Genomic DNA, 16,518 nt, shown 5'->3' on the forward strand with positions numbered 1-16,518 from the left:
TCTTGTGCACTAGTTGCGATGGTACTCCATTTCCTACTGACTTCTGCACCCTCTAACTGATATAGTCCATTTTTAAGCATTCCCTTCATAACTGTTTGTCCCGTACCCTTGTCCTTAACAAGACAATAATTCGTGTGAAATTCAATAAACACGTTATTGTCTTTTGTTAGCTTAGATATACTAACCAAATTTTTTTCTATGACAGGCATAGATAACATATCATTCAGTTTCAAATTACAGGCATCACTAGACAAACATGTAGTTCCAACATGAGAAATTTCTAGAGTATTACCATTAGCTACAATGACTGCTTCGGTACCTGAGTATTCAGTCGGATTGGCAAGATTGTTGAAGTTGAGGTAACATGATTGAAGGCACCACTGCCAGCATACCAATTTGCATCAGTCATGTTTTCTTGTCTTGTCAAAAAGGGGTTACTTCCATAAGCAGTGGCTAGGGCTGTTGGTTGAGGTTGTGTGTTTTTGGTCTGGTTGTTGGGGAAGGGTTGTCCTTTGTTTTGAGGAGAATTGGGAACAAAATCTCTATTATACCTGTTGAAGCAGTAGAACGTTATGTGTCCTACCTTCCCACAGACTTGACACACAGGTTTGTTGTTGTTTCTTCCCCTGCCTCAACCTCTGCCATGGCCACCACTACCTCCTTGTCCTCCCCCAGGAGACTGATTGCTACTATTGATCTTGTTATTTTGGTTGACATGTCTAGTGTTTGTCATATTCACTGATGCATTACTGATTTGGTTGAAGCCTACTGTCATCTTTTGGTTTGACTGATGTTCCAATCTCTTTTCATACAGGAGAAGTTCTGACTACATATCAAGCCACAATATGTCCGCTCTCCCTTGGATCGTAGCCACGATGGCATTGTACTCTTCATCAAGTCTTAGTAGTACCTATGAAACAAAAGCTCTTGATGGCACAGGACTACTAGCTTGCTCGAGATTGTCAGCATTCATTTTCATAGTTCGAAGGTACTCTTCCATTTTCAAATTACCTTTCCTAGTTGTTTGAAACACATGTCTCAAATAATCTTCTTCAGGCTTGGACTGAACACTAAAGAGTTGTTGAATGTTGGTCCAAAGATCCCTTGCACATTCACATCCCATCACTTGAATGGCAACCTTTGGTATCATGGAGTTATACAGCCAGTCAAGGAGGAGTTGATCTATAGCCATCCACGCTTCATATTGAGGATTTACCTCAAGTGTTATTGACGATCTGGAAGCACCACCGTCGGAGCTTCCTTCTGTGCTGCCCGAAGCAGCTCCTGCTCCAGTCGATCCAGTCGGTATGCTCTCACCGTTTGAGGTTGCAGAAACATTGGGGGACAAACCTTTTGTCCGGTCAGGTGTCCTTCGAGTCGATAACTCCGAAGGATTGGAAGCGCCAAGTTTTTTCATAGGAGAAAATTGCTGCGATCAAGTTTAATGGAGGTTATCTGATTGAGGAGTTGGTTCAAGGGTGGACCGCTGAAGTTGGTTTTGCCGAGGGTGGCTCCCAAGTTTCCTTGATTGACGTTGGTCATTATTAGCTCTGATACCAAGTTAGAATAAGAGGTTGAAGGATATGGCTGATTCACGCGGCAAGTCGAAGTGCTTGTTGTCGTTTGAAGAGGTATACGACTGGATAGTAAACGACGGTACTGGAGAGGTAGATGATAATGTCAAGAGGCGGACGGTAGCACTTAGACAAGGTAAAAGATAGCGTCAAGAGATAGACGATAGCGTTTGATGGAGGTACACGATGACGTTTGAAGGAGGTAGACGATAGCTTAAAGAGATAGACAATATCGTGTAGACAATAGCATCAGGAGGTTAGATGATAGATGATATCGTGTAGACGATAGCATGAGGTAGACGATTGATGATATCGTGTAGACGATAGCATCAGGAGGTAAACGATATCATATAGACGATAGCGTCAGGAGGTAGACAATATCGACGATAGTGTCGAGAGGTAGACGATAGTATCAGAAAAGGTAAACAATAGTTTCAATCAGGCAGACGATAACTCAGATAGTACACGACAGTGGCAAGCCAACTTTTCCTTTATAATTTCTTGTGTATTGAAATGTACATAGGTGATGTATTTATACAATATGGAATCCCTAATTTGGGAATGCAAAAATAACTCAACAAAACAAATGGTTAGACACTTTGTTGTAACCAATCTATTCCTAGCCCTATTCTTTTGGTAGAGAGGCAAAACTGTATTTTATATGTTAGCATCCTTAACATAGAGAAAGTGGTTTTAGAGCTGTTTACAAGGTAATTCAGATGGAAATGAATTGTTATTAATTTTGAAGAGGATGCATTGGATTATACCTAATCATTATTCGTATTAATTTTATATTGGTGTATTCCATGGAATTGTCCAATAAAACTATGACATGTGACCATTTTTTAAAAAAAAATGAATTGTTTGTTATTTTTTCTTTGTGTCTAGAAAAGATGATACATATAGGTTGGGTGTAGCTTACGTTTTATCTAATCATTATCCTTAGTTTTATATCTTTTTTTTCTTTTTCCCTCTCATTTGGTTTGGGATTCCATTAATAGGGACTTCCAAACGGACAAATCATAGCGGTGAAACGGCTGTCTCAAGCTATAAGGCAGGGAAATGTTAAGTTCAAGAACGAACTCGTTTTGGTATCTAAGCTTCGCCATCGGAATTTAATTAAGCCTTTAGGTTTCTACTTCAAAGAAAATGAAAAACTTCACATTTATGAGTTTTTTTCACAATGGAAGTCTTCATAATTTTATTTTCAGTAATATTATTGTGTCTATTTTACTCTATATTGTGTTTGTCTTTTCTTTTCTTTTCTTTTGTTTCTTTTTCCAATTTTCTATCTTTATTAACATTTTCATAAACTGTATTAACAATATGTAGATCCTCTTAAATATTAAACTTTGGATTGGGCAAAACGCTACAAGATTATACAAGGCATTATTCGAGGATTTATTTTTCTTCATGAATACTCTCAAATCAAAATCACTAGTTGAGATTTGAAAGTTTCTAACATTTTATTAGATGTAGAAATAAATGCTAAAATAGCAGATGTTGGTATTGCAAGATTATTCACATCTGAACAAACACAATGTGATACAAGTACAGTTATGGTACTTAGTAAGTTCTAGATCTACTATATAAGTTAATTAAATATTTTCTAATTTTGATATAATTAAGTCTTCCTACAACTAATTCTTGATTATTTGCCAAAATTAAGTGGATACATGGCTCCAAAATATGTAAAGCATGGCCATCTCTCATCAAAGTTAGACGTCTTTAACTTTGTTGTTCTAGTTTTAGAGATCGTGACTAGGCGAAAGTGTAAGGTTGAAAGATTTAACGTAGCGGAAAGCACAGAATCATTACTCGTTATTTGATTTAGGTATTGTTCGAATCGAGAATCGATGTCATTAATTCAACTCCAATTCGAAACAAAATAAAATTTATAATATCAAACTCTCCTATCACTACTAAAATATAGCAAGAGTGGTAAGTCTGAGTCGATCTGCAGAGAAACGATTGGTTTCGTTAAGTTAATTTTCTAACTAGAGCGATAAATGGGGGGTTTTGATGTGGAAGAAATAAATGCGTGAAATTGAAATAAAGTGCAATTGACATATGAAACGGTAATGGATTCATCTAATTCTTGGATCAAGTAGTCATTCAATGTAATTTAAATCATTGTTTTTAGCCAACATATCATATATTCAAATTATGCATGCATAGCTACCCAATCAATGCGAATTAACTAATCTCTATAAGCCTTAAAATCAATTAATCTGAATCAAGCGAGCGTCCTAATTCGTAATTAAAGCTTGAAAGTTGTCCCATAACTACATGCTCCTAGATACAATTGGGTCCTCAACGGCCATATAGAACTAGAAAAGCATGCATTAAGATTCAGGATTCAACTATGTTGATTAAGTGTCAAGACAATCATGTTCAAATAATCAATTTATTCTTTAAATCTAGATTAAACGTGCAAGGCAACGATTCATGGACAGACTAAAACCTTAGCATGCTTATCTAATATGTGCTACAAGGGTAAATTCAAAGCATGGACGATTACAAGAATACGTGTGAGCTTGAATTTAACTAGTGAAGACATGCGATCATGATAGGGGCGTCAATCCAATATATAAAAGCAAGTCTAAATTAAACAAGATTCAAGAAAAACATAATTCTAAATTAAAGCACAAAGATTGAATAGAAAACTCTTCACAATACAAAGAACGTTCGATCCAAGAACTAAACGAAAGATTACCTCAGCGATTCATAGACAAACCGACAGGATGCGTTCCAGTACACGTTCATAGTCCGAAAATAAAATAAATATAACCTAATGATAATGAAAAAATAAAGGAAAAGGAGAAATTCAAGGCCTCTTCTCGACTTCCATGGAAGAACAATAAGGTTTTCAGCCTTTTCAGCATATTATGACCAAGGGTCGAGGAGATGTATAAATAGGAATCATCGTAAGCGTTGAAACACTGATGCGGCAAGAGGGAAGCGTCAGCGTTGAAGTCCAATTCTTGGTTGCACATGCGCCTAGCTCCATGTCCGTCATTTGTCGCAACGTTGCAACACTCTAAAGAAGCGTTGCAATGCTGATGCTTCTGCCTTCAAGCATTGGAGTGAAGCGTAATGATGTGTTGGGACGCTGGCAGTGATTCAACTTCAGAGCATCGCGATGCTTGGAGTGGTGTTGCAACGCTGCATCCACTGCCAGATACTCACTACTCAATGCTCGACAGCTCGATACTCGATCCTCGTTCACTCGATAGCATTTTCTTGATTACTTAACAGCCTTTTACTCGATGGTACTCGGTGGAACTTGATGGCATTTTGGTCTTTTCAATTCCTTTGAAGCCCGGATGTTCAAATTAACTCCAAATTGCTTCAAATTAATCTCGTTCTTCACTAAATGATTAATTCTACCTCTTGGTTGCTCGATACCTACAAAATAGGGGAATAAACACATAAAATCCACTAACGAGCCCAAATTAAGCTAGGAATAATAGCTTTTTTTAGAGCTAACAGGTATTCTAAAATGCCCATACATTGGAAAATTCAAATACATTACAGAGACCAAAAACAAAAACCAACCTAGGTTAAGCATGCATAAATTAATTCTACAGAGAAATGGAAAGGAAACCTTACCTTTGTAGAACCGAATTGAAAAACACCAATACTCCTTTGGATCGAAATCAACACCACCAAGAAGCTACCTCCCTATTCTTTGAGAAACTTGAGGTATGATTTTGTGGAAACCAAAAATAATTAGGAAAAGGAGAAGAATTTTTTAGAGAAAAAACTATAGAACCCTTCTGTGTTTTCAATAATGCAAATTCACCTGCAAAACGAGTTTTGCAAATCTCTTAACCAATAGGAGAGAGATGCAAGGAACGTGGGATAGCCCACATCTCGAATAACTCTTCTACGTGAGAGTTATCTATTTAATTATTTTAATTAATTTAATTAATTAATTAATTAATTAATAGTTAATTTAATCTAATTTAATTAATGGTTTATCTAAATCATATTAAATGAAACATCTTTCATATAACCTATAGTTTTAATTCAAGTAATTTAATTAAATCAGATTTAATTAAATTAATTAAATTAAATAATTATTTAATTCTCCAATTAAATAATTACCAAATTAAATATCAAATATTTAATTTTTCTACATTTGACTCATATTCAATTGTATTTCTCTCATAACATATAGTTTTAATATACATCTAATACACATTAATTTTAACCTATAGACTTAATATGAATCCAATTCATATTAAAATAATATTTAGACTCCTTCAAATATATAATTCTCCTATAAGTTAATTTTGAATCATATCCAAAATTAAAATTATAAAATATAAAGTTTAATTAAAATATAAAAATTATATTGTATTGTATCATTATACATTATATTATTTCCCTAGGTGAATTTGAACATTTCAAAATCAATTCAAGACATAGTTATCTCAACTCCCTTTACGAGCTAAGAAGCTACAGATCAGAAGCTCCAACGATATGAGATTAATTGGCTAACTCATTAACCAAATTAATCAATATTCGTTAACTGTGGGTACATTCCACTAAATACCCATAGTTGCACTCTTCTCACTGCAAATATATTTTTGTGTCCACAGATATAGACCAATAACAGCAAGTTAGTCCTTCACGATTGTTCAAAATACCAGCTGGGTCAAATTATAGGTTTATCCCTGGGTTACCTCTGTATCCTTAAGTACCAGTGCTTCTCTAGTGAACAAATTGTTTATGGTTCAACCACTAAACAAAAATCCTTCTTGGACCAGTGAAAGGATAGTGTCCTTTGTTCAATTCTCGAAGACACCACTTAAAAGAATACTCATCTACTTACCCAAAAATCAGGAAGAAGTGAATACCATCTTGTATAATTATGTTCTCAGCTCCCAACTCGGTCTTGTCCACGAAATGGTACGCATATTGAGTCGGTGAACTAGCCAATTTCACCATACAAATCAAAGGAAAATCCCATGTGAACAGAAGTACATAATACACTCAAAATTAAGACTAAATTGCCTAGGTCATCCTATTGACATAGAAACATAACTAGTCAAAGGTGTTACATCTAGTGGCTACTATTGCACAGTCCGATATTATGCAAACTCATTGCATAGGATACCCGCACTCGCATGTCACCTACACAAACGTGTTGATCATTATTTTCATATTAAATACAAAGTTCGTATCCATAGTGTCACTAGGATAAGGTATACAACCTTATCCTATACTATAGACCCTTTAGGCTATATCTTGAACATTGATTCCTGTATGTCTGGTAGGACATCGAATTCATCGTCGTCCATGAACTCGTGCTTACGCAAGTGATATTTATATGCACTGAACCAACTACTTATACTAACTAGTAGTACAAGCGACAAGTTTGGGGTTGAACCACAAAGAGCCGATTTGGATTCCTCGAGAATTGACACTTGTAAGAAGTAACCAAGGGGGAATTTGCGAAAATTTTGAAGTAAATTGCAAGAAAACGAAAAGTGCTCGATGTGAAAGAATGCGAAAATAATCAATTGAACAAAATACTTAGCTTGGATAATTCTAGCTTAATTCATTCCTTTTCAGTTCTATCACATATTAATCAAAAGATACGTAAGAATATTTGAATTAAAACTTAGTCCACTCTATTAGAATCCTAATCGATGGTCCATAAAACCAAGTTAATTAAAGGAAAAGCAAGAGTTCTCAACCAATCAATCAATTAACAGGTATTAAGATCTAAGGAAAAGTTAAGCCAAATAATTGATTTCCATCATCTAACCAATTATTTGAGCGAGATTTATCTAAGTTAGAAAGTAAATGCTTGCTAAATGGAATCCCAATTTAACACAACAAACTAACTTAATCCTTTCTTCTAGGTGACAACTACCTAACAATTACAAATTAGGGTCAATCAAAGCAGTCAATTATACATGCATAACTAATTTGTCAGATTATCCCATACAAGACAATTAAAGAATATGCTAAAGATAAATTCTAATAAATTCATAACAGACTCATAGAATTACATAACAAGTCTCATGAATTGAATTGGAAAGAAATTAAACTAACAAACCTAAGCTAAGTTCTTACCCTTTAGCCACGAAACATGTTCAAAATCGATACAAAGCTCAAAGTGGAAGGAATTATTATAGAATCTAGTGAAAAAGGGGCATAAATGCTGGGTTGCATGTCCTAAAACTCGCAGTTTATAATGTTAAACATATTCTATTATCAATAAAGATGTTATTGATGTTTATTCAATAAAACTATTATTGAATATGTGAATTGCACTTGTAAAGTCTAAATCCAATAAACTAAAAGATCCATGGCTATTATATGAACACATAAACTTTATGTGGAGACATAAGAGTGGATCAAGTTCAATAAATAGCCAAAACGGTCTATAGTATACAAATAAGGTTGGGTACCTTATTCTAGTAACACTATCGAATGCGGCCCACTCTATAGTTGTTACAATTTGTTGTAAAGTGTTACAAACGAAGTGATTCTGATTCGTTCATATATTGACATGAGAAGTGGGGGCGTCCTATGCAATGAGTTTGCATAAGATCGAACCAAGAATTAAGTAACTCTTACTTTATAACGTTGTTTACTGTTTAAGACTGACTATTTCAAAGCGATGACCTAGGTAACTTAACCTTAATACTAAGCTAACTATGAACTCCTGTTTATTCGGGATTATCCTTAGATTTGCATGGGTGAGGATTGCCTTAACAGCGCCGGCTCAATAAGCCTCCTATTTCAAGGGTAAGACCGGGTAGATAGTTGGGGACATAAGGTGTAAAATAGAATCCACTCCTACCCGCTTTTAGGGATAGTAGAGAGGTTGTTCCTTTAAGTGCTGACTATGGGTCTTGAACAAGGGGCCCTACCCTCTCATTGGCCCAAGAGAGACTCGGTTTAGTGATTTGATCACAAACGAATTGTTCATTAGAGGATCAATGGGACTTAAGGAACAAGATGTAATCTTGGGGGTAAACCAACTTTTGACCCAACCGTTATTACGAAGAACTTGTGAATGGTTGACTTACTAATCATGGTTATATCAAGTGGATATAATATATCTGTAGTGGGGGAAGTGCAACTACTGGGCTTTGAGTGACCTGAGTTAACGAATGGTGGTTAATTAGGTTAAAGAGTTTAGTCGGTTAATCGTGGAGCGTTGGGCCCATGATCTGTTAGGTCTATGAGGTCCCCCTACTAGCTCATATCGAACTAAATCTTAGAACGGTTTGAAAAAACAAATAGAAGTGTTCAAATTTGATTTTTGGAGTAAAGCATCAAATTCGATTTAAAGAGAGAAAAAACAAGAGATATTTAAATAAGATTTAAATATCAAGATTATGATAGAGATTCATATAAATTGGGATTAGTGTTGAATTTAATACTAAATTAAATTAATTAAATTGTTTAATTAATTATTTAATATTAATTTTAATTTTAAAATTGATTATCATAATTAATTTTTAAATTAAATGTATTTGGTCAAAATTAAAAGTCAAATTGTTGACTAGGTCACAAATGCAATGGAAGTCAAGTTGAATGACTTTGATTTTTTGAAAGTCAAAAAGTCAAATTTGTTGACTTTGAACTTTGAGAGTCAAACTTTGACCAAGTTAGTGGAAAGATCCAACACTTGTGAGTGGGAAATGCCAACTTTTGCATGGCTAAGTGTTGTCTTCATTTGAAGACACTTGTCCCACTAAATCTCACTTTGAGTTAGTAGATTTTTTAGTGTCAAATTCTCATCAAACTCAAAGTTGCATGTTTGCATGTAATGGGCTTTAAAAGAGAGTGTTTATTGCTTTTGAAGAACTATTAGCCTTAGTGGAATTAGATGAGATTATGTGATAATCTCATTGTAATTTTCTCTCAAAGTTTTAGCTTTTTCCTCTCCAAATTAGTCATTCACTGGATCCGACCATCCCATTCTAAGGCTGGAGAATAGTTAGAAGACTCTCGTGGTAGTCTACGAACCATTCGTGAGGAGATTGAAGTTGATTTAGAGAAGATTAAAAGACTACAATGGTTGTATTATTTTCCCCCTTTGTTCTTATTTTATTGCATGAATGCTTATCTTTGTAATTAATATAATTAGAGTATTTTAGATTCGTTTTTCTTCCGTTGTTCATATGATCCTTTTATAAAACTGTCACAGCGTCGCAATGCTAGGAAGAGCGTTGCAACACTACGGCGCAAATTGGCCAAGCGTCAGGCGAGCATCACAGTGCTGCCTTGACACTGTGTTGCATGCGCGCTGAGATTGAATGTCCGTAAAACTACATAGCGTTGCAACGCTCTGGAAGAGTGTTGAAATGCTGCCTATTCTATCCTAAAACATTAGAGGTGCAGTGTTGACAAGCGGTGCGACGGTGGCGTTGGGCATCTCCGGAGCGTTGTAACGCTTGGGGCAGTGTGCCCTACATCTGAGTATTCTGTCCAATAGCATTGAGCTAGCATTGGACTTAGGTTTAATAAGAGTGTTGCAACGCTCAATAGGGCAGCAACCTTCTTTCCTTCTTCATTTGATCATTTTAGCTCCTAATTTCATCATTTTAACACCTTTTTGTCCCGAACGTCGCACTCGACCACATGTACACTCGAGTCCTACAAAATAATCAATTTAACCAAATTAAGGCTAAACAACCCCGAGTTAAGTAGAAGAAGATAGCACATTTTCAGTGCTATCAATGTTTCCACATATAGTTCAAGACTTATAAGACAGCCTAGAATGTTAGTTTATTGGATTTAGAGTTATTCAAAGAAAACAAATACAACACACTCACTGAAATAACATCAATAACTCTTTATTGATGACGGTCAATCATTTACATTTACTATCTAAGAGTTTTAGGGCACAAAACCCAACAAACTCCCACTTAAACTACAAGTCAGTGGGATGTACATAATCTCAAAATCAAAACGGGAATGATAAATAAATACAATAAACTAAGACATCCATATACCCATTACACATCTCCCACTTACCCTAGATTATACAATTTGCAAGTCTCGCAGACCTAAACTCTCTAGATGACTCTCGAACAATTTAGTCGAGAGAGCCTTCGTAAATAGATCAGCATTGTTGTGCTTGAAAGCAATCTTTGTGACGACCACATCTCCTCGTTCCACAATCTTTCGTATCATATGATACTTCCTCTCAATATGTTTTCTTCATTTGTGGTTGCAAGGATCTTTAGAGTTGGCTACTGATGAAACACGAGACATACGCAGCGGAATTAGGATCTAATTACACTCTAATTGTTTTTAATTAAAAGGAAACTAGCATGAAAAACAAGGGGAAAACAGTAAATTAAAAGGATAGGATACAATGTTTGTAGCTCCTGAAAACCGCTTTTCCTCGCTGAATCTCAACCCGAACTCTTTCGAACCACCACTAAAGTTGACCTACTATCCCCTGGACTCATAACCGGATTGTGGGACTCGATGGTTGATGAAAACGAGAGAGAGAAAGAGATGGAAAAGAAGATAGAATTTGGGTAGGGTTTGGGTTTTTTTTTTCAGCCCAATTTTAGAAAAAAATTTGGCAAAATTGGCAAAACTTTTTCAATCAAATTGAAATACCTAATTTATAGAAAAAAGTCATATAACAATTGCATGAACCAAATCCATAAAAACCCAACACCTATAATCCATTATCTTAGTGGGCTTAATGTCTTCACTATAAGCCAACACCTAGCTCACTATTTTGTTAGTAGAATTATCCAACAAAAGTTTGGATTTTCCCACGAACTTTAGTCAAAGTGCAAAATAGTCCTTTTGTCAAAGTCAAACTTTGACAAAAAAGTCAACATTTTGACTTTTTATGATTTTTTCCATGTTGACTAATTTTGACCTCCTGAGCATGAATCCACATTCATTTTCTTGAAATTCAAATCACATTTGAATATAAGGTCGGTCAAAGTTTTACTTTTCAAAGTCAAAAAGTCAACTCTTTGACTTTTTACATCTTTGACCATTTCCATTATTTCCGAGCTTTCGAATGAACGTATTCATATTCTTGATATTTAAATCACATTTAAATATTAAATCTGTATCTCTAAACTTAAAAACCCGACCACTATATCACATATACTTGTTGGTTTCTCTCTCTTCACCTAATTTGAGCAATTCGAATTATTCTATCATACTGTTCTAAGTTTATTCCATATGAGCTAGTAGGGGAACCTAATGGACCTACAGATCATGGGCTCCAACAATCCGAGATTAACCAATAAAACTCTTTGACCAAATTAATCAACATTTGTTAACTAACGGGTCATTCCACTAAAGTCCCGTAGTTGCACTCCCCTTACTGTAGATATATTTCTGTCCATCTGATATGACCATAATCAGTAAGCTAATCCTTCACAGATTGTTCGTAATCTCGATTGGGTCATAAAAACAGTTTTACCCCTAAGACTACATCTTGTTCCTTAAGTTCCACTAATCCTCTAATGAACAATTGGTTTAAGGTCCAACCTATAAACCAAACCCCTCTTGGGCAAAGGAGAGGGTGGGGCCCCTTGTTCAAGACTTGGATTCAGTACTAAAGGGAACAACCTATCTACTATCCCTATAACGGGTAAGAGTGAATTCCGTCTTGCACCCTATATTCCCAATTATCCACCCGTTCTTACCCCTGAAATGGGAAACTTATTGGGCCAGCGATGATGAGCTGCCCTCACCCATGCAGATCTAAGGATAATTCTGAGTGAACAGGAGTTCATAGTTAGCTCAGGATTAAGATTAAGTTACCTAGGTCATCAATTAACGAAATAGTCAGTTTTATACATAAAACAGCATTTAGAACGTAAAAAGTGACTATTTCATGGTTCAGTCTTATGCAAACTCATTGCATAGGATGCCCTCACTCACATATCTCTATATGAACGATTCAGGATCGCATTGTTTGTACTAACTACAATGTGGGCCGCATCCATAGTGTCCCCAGAATAAGGTGCCCAACCTTATTCATATACTATAGACCATTTTGGCTATATATTTGAACTTAATCCACATTTATGTCACTACATAAATTTCAAACTACATTAAATAGCCCCAAGACCTTAGTTTATTGGATTCAAGATTACAATTTCAATAACAACTTTATCGAAAAACAAAACAGAATACGTTTATTAATTTACATACTACGAGTTTTAGGACATAAAATCCAATAAACTCCCACTTGAACTAAAACTCCTAGTGGAGTATCACAATGTTGAATTTAAGGGAGAAACATATGAGTACAATAAACATATGAATACAATAAACTAGGGCATATACCCAAAAGTTCTCCCACTTGTCCTAGTTTACAAACTTCGTAGACCTAGACTCTATAGGTGACCTTTAAACACTTTAGCCGTGGGGCCTTTGTAAAAGAATCAGCAATGTTTTGCTCAGAAGATATCTGGGTCATCACAACGTCTCCACGATGTACGATCTCCCGGATCAGATGGTATTTGCGTTCAATATGCTTGTCGGCTTGTGGCTTCTTGGTTCTCTTGAATTTGAAACTGCACCACTATTATCACAATATAGGGTGATAGGCAGATGCATATTTGGAACGACTTCCAAATCTATCAAAAATTTCCTCAACCATACTGCTTCCTTTGCTGCTTCACAAGCAGCTGCGTATTCAGCTTCCATTGTGGAGTCCGCAATACAGGTTTGTTTTAAGCTTCTCCACACTATTGCTCCTCCGTTAAGAGTGAACACTGATCCAGATGTAGACTTTCTATAATCTTTATCAGTTTGAAAATCAGAGTCAGTGTATCTAGTAGGGATCAAATCCTTAGTACCATACACGAGCATGTAGTTTCTCATTCTCTTAAGATACTTGAGGATATTTTTAACGGCAGTCCAATAATCATATCCAGGATTGGACTGATACCTACTGACTATCCTTATTGCATAGCATATGTCAGGTCTAGTACATAACATTGCATACATCAGGCTCTTTACTATGGAGGCATAGGGAATGCGTCTCATATCCTTAACCTCTTGAGGTGTCTTAGGACATTGATCCTTTGACAAATGAATTCCATATCTGTAAGGTAACAGACCTCTTTTGGAATTCTGCATCTTATACCTAGACAACATTTTGTCTATATAAGTTGCTTGAGACATGGCTAGTGTTTTGTTCTTGCGGTTCCGAATAATCTGAATCTCGAGAACATACTGCGCATTTCCTAAATCTTTCATTTAGAACTGCATTACTAGCCATTTCTTAATGTCAGTTAGGTAACCTACTTCATTCCCAATGAGTAGAATATCGTCAACATATAAAACTAAGAATGCTATAGTAGAATTGACAATCTTCTTGTAAACACAAGGCTCGTCAACATTATGTTCAAAGCCATAAGATTTGATCGCAGTATCAAATATTGTATTCCAAGATCTAGAAGCTTGTTTCAACCCATAAATGGATTTTTGAAGTTTACAGACCTTTTGTTCTCGACCCTGTGTAATAAACCCCTCTGGTTGAGCCATATAGATACTCTCCTCAAGATCGTCGTTTAGAAAGGCTATCTTGACATCCATCTGCCAAACTTCATAGTCATAAAAGGTGGCAATGGATAATAGTATTCTAATCGACTTAAGCATGGCAACGGGAGAGAAAGATTCTTCATAGTCCACTCCCTCTCTCTGGGTATAACCCTTTGCCACAAGTCGAGCCTTAAAAGTCTGCACTTTACCGGCTTGGTCTCGTTTTCTCTTGTAGATCCACTTACAACAAATTGGTTTTACATTATTTGGTTGATTTACAAGTTTCTAGATAGAATTCAAGTACATAGACTCCATTTCGAGGTCCATGGCTTTGACCCACTGATCACGGTCCACATCTTTCATCGCCTGTTTATAGGTCGATGGATCCTTTATGTCGTCATCAGGTATGACGACTTGTGTTTCTATTAAACCCAAGTAACGGTCAGGCTGATGAACAACCCTCCTACTACGTCGAGGCATTCTCAACTCTTGAGAAGGATGTGACTGACCAAATATACTAGTTTTATCTACTACTTTAGTAGATGAACTAGCTCTATATGTAGCGTCTTTGGAAATTTCATTCAATACTAGTCTACTGCAAGATTGATGACTTCTTATGTGGTCTTCCTCTAAGAATGTGGCATTTGTCGATACAAATACCTTATTCTCTTGAGGTTCGTAAAATATACCACCTTTTGTTTCTTTTGGATAACCTACAAATCAGCACAATTTTGAACGACGTTCTAATTTTTTAGGATTTTGCACCAACACGTGTGTCGGGCATCCCCAAATCTTACAATGATGTAAACTGCCTTTACGCTCTTTCCATAGCTCATAAGGTGTTTCTTAAACACTTTTAGAGGCAACGTTATTCAAAATATAGACAGCGGTCTTTAATGCATGTCCCCAAAAGGAATCAGGTAACTCAGCAAAGCTCATCATTGAGCAAAACATGTCCAACAAGATTATGTTTCTTCTTTTAAATACACCATTCTGTTATGGCATATTAGGTGCAGAGAGTTGTAACTTGATTCCGTGTTCTATCATATAGTCCTGGAATCTTAAGTCCATGTACTCCCCACCTCGATCTAATCATAGTGTCTTGATTGTTTTACCTAACTGGTTCTCAATTTCAGCCTTATATTCTTTTAACTTTTCAAAAGAACCAGACTTGTGATGCATTAGGTAAATATGACCATACCTTGAATAATCATCAATAAAACTGATGAAATATTCATACCCACCTGGAGCTTTGACATTCATCGGTCCACAAAGGTCCGAATGTATGAACTCTAAGGGTATTGTGGCTCTGAGACCTTTTCCAGTAAAAGATCTCTTAGTCATTTTTCCCTCAAGACAAGACTCACATGGAGGTAAAGAATCGTCTTCTAACTGATTTAAGAGTCCATTCTTAACAATTCTCTCAATCTTTTTGAGATTTATGTGGCCAAGTCTTAGGTGCCATAGATAGGCATTAGAAGAAACTTTGTCTTTTATTCTGAGTTTCGGCTATTCTAAACATCTCCGTATTTAAGACAAATTTTACTTTAGTTGGTCTTAACTTATATAGTTGTTTTCAAGTATAGCAAAATAAATTTGAATACCTTTTTTGAAAACGAATTCTTCATTAACTTCAAAAGATATTTTATACATTTGTTCCAATATACATGTGATAGATATTAAATTTCGTCTCATTGTAGGAGCATAAAAAACATCTTTAAATATGATATATCTATCGTTGAAAAACAACTTCAAGTCTCCCACTGCTTCAGCCGAGACAACCTCTCATGTTCTAACCTTGAGGGTGATCTCGCCTTCTTCAAGCTTTTTCCAGGAACTAGTTTCCTGAAAAGAGAAGCAAATATGATTAGTGACTTCTGAATCCAATATCCAGGTTAAGGTATCATCATCCATTAAACATGTCTCAGCAACTAGTAAATCATATTTACTTTGTGCTTCTTTCGAGGTAGGGGCCTTAGGACATTCCTTAGTTAAGACAAATCTCAGGTCATCTATTACTAGTGTTGAATTCAGATTTTTTTCCATGTTGAGTAATTATCACCGTTTAGTTTCTCGGAAGCTAAGAGTTAATCTAAAGAGCTAGTCATGCTAAAAAGAAAAACATATTCTTTTTAGTAAAAACATTAATCTTTTAAATCCAGTCAAGTTTAGCAAAAAAACTAATAATGTACCGTTCATTATTATATTTTGCAACGATATTTCAATGGTTTAGAATAACCTTCACCGAGGGGTGATCGACTATTCCTCCGTTAAACCAAGACTATCTTGACTAGATACTATCACTAGAATAACTCTTATTCCTATAGTAACTCAGTTATCGCTACTTTGGTCAAGAATTTACTAACACTTAGTAATTCTCGTAAGTGTGACCCTCCATTTTTCAGACCTCAAAGATTGGAATCATTATGCTTCC

Source organism: Benincasa hispida, chromosome 8 (genome assembly GCF_009727055.1).
Source record: "Benincasa hispida cultivar B227 chromosome 8, ASM972705v1, whole genome shotgun sequence".
NCBI classification, from domain to species: Eukaryota; Viridiplantae; Streptophyta; class Magnoliopsida; order Cucurbitales; family Cucurbitaceae; genus Benincasa; species Benincasa hispida.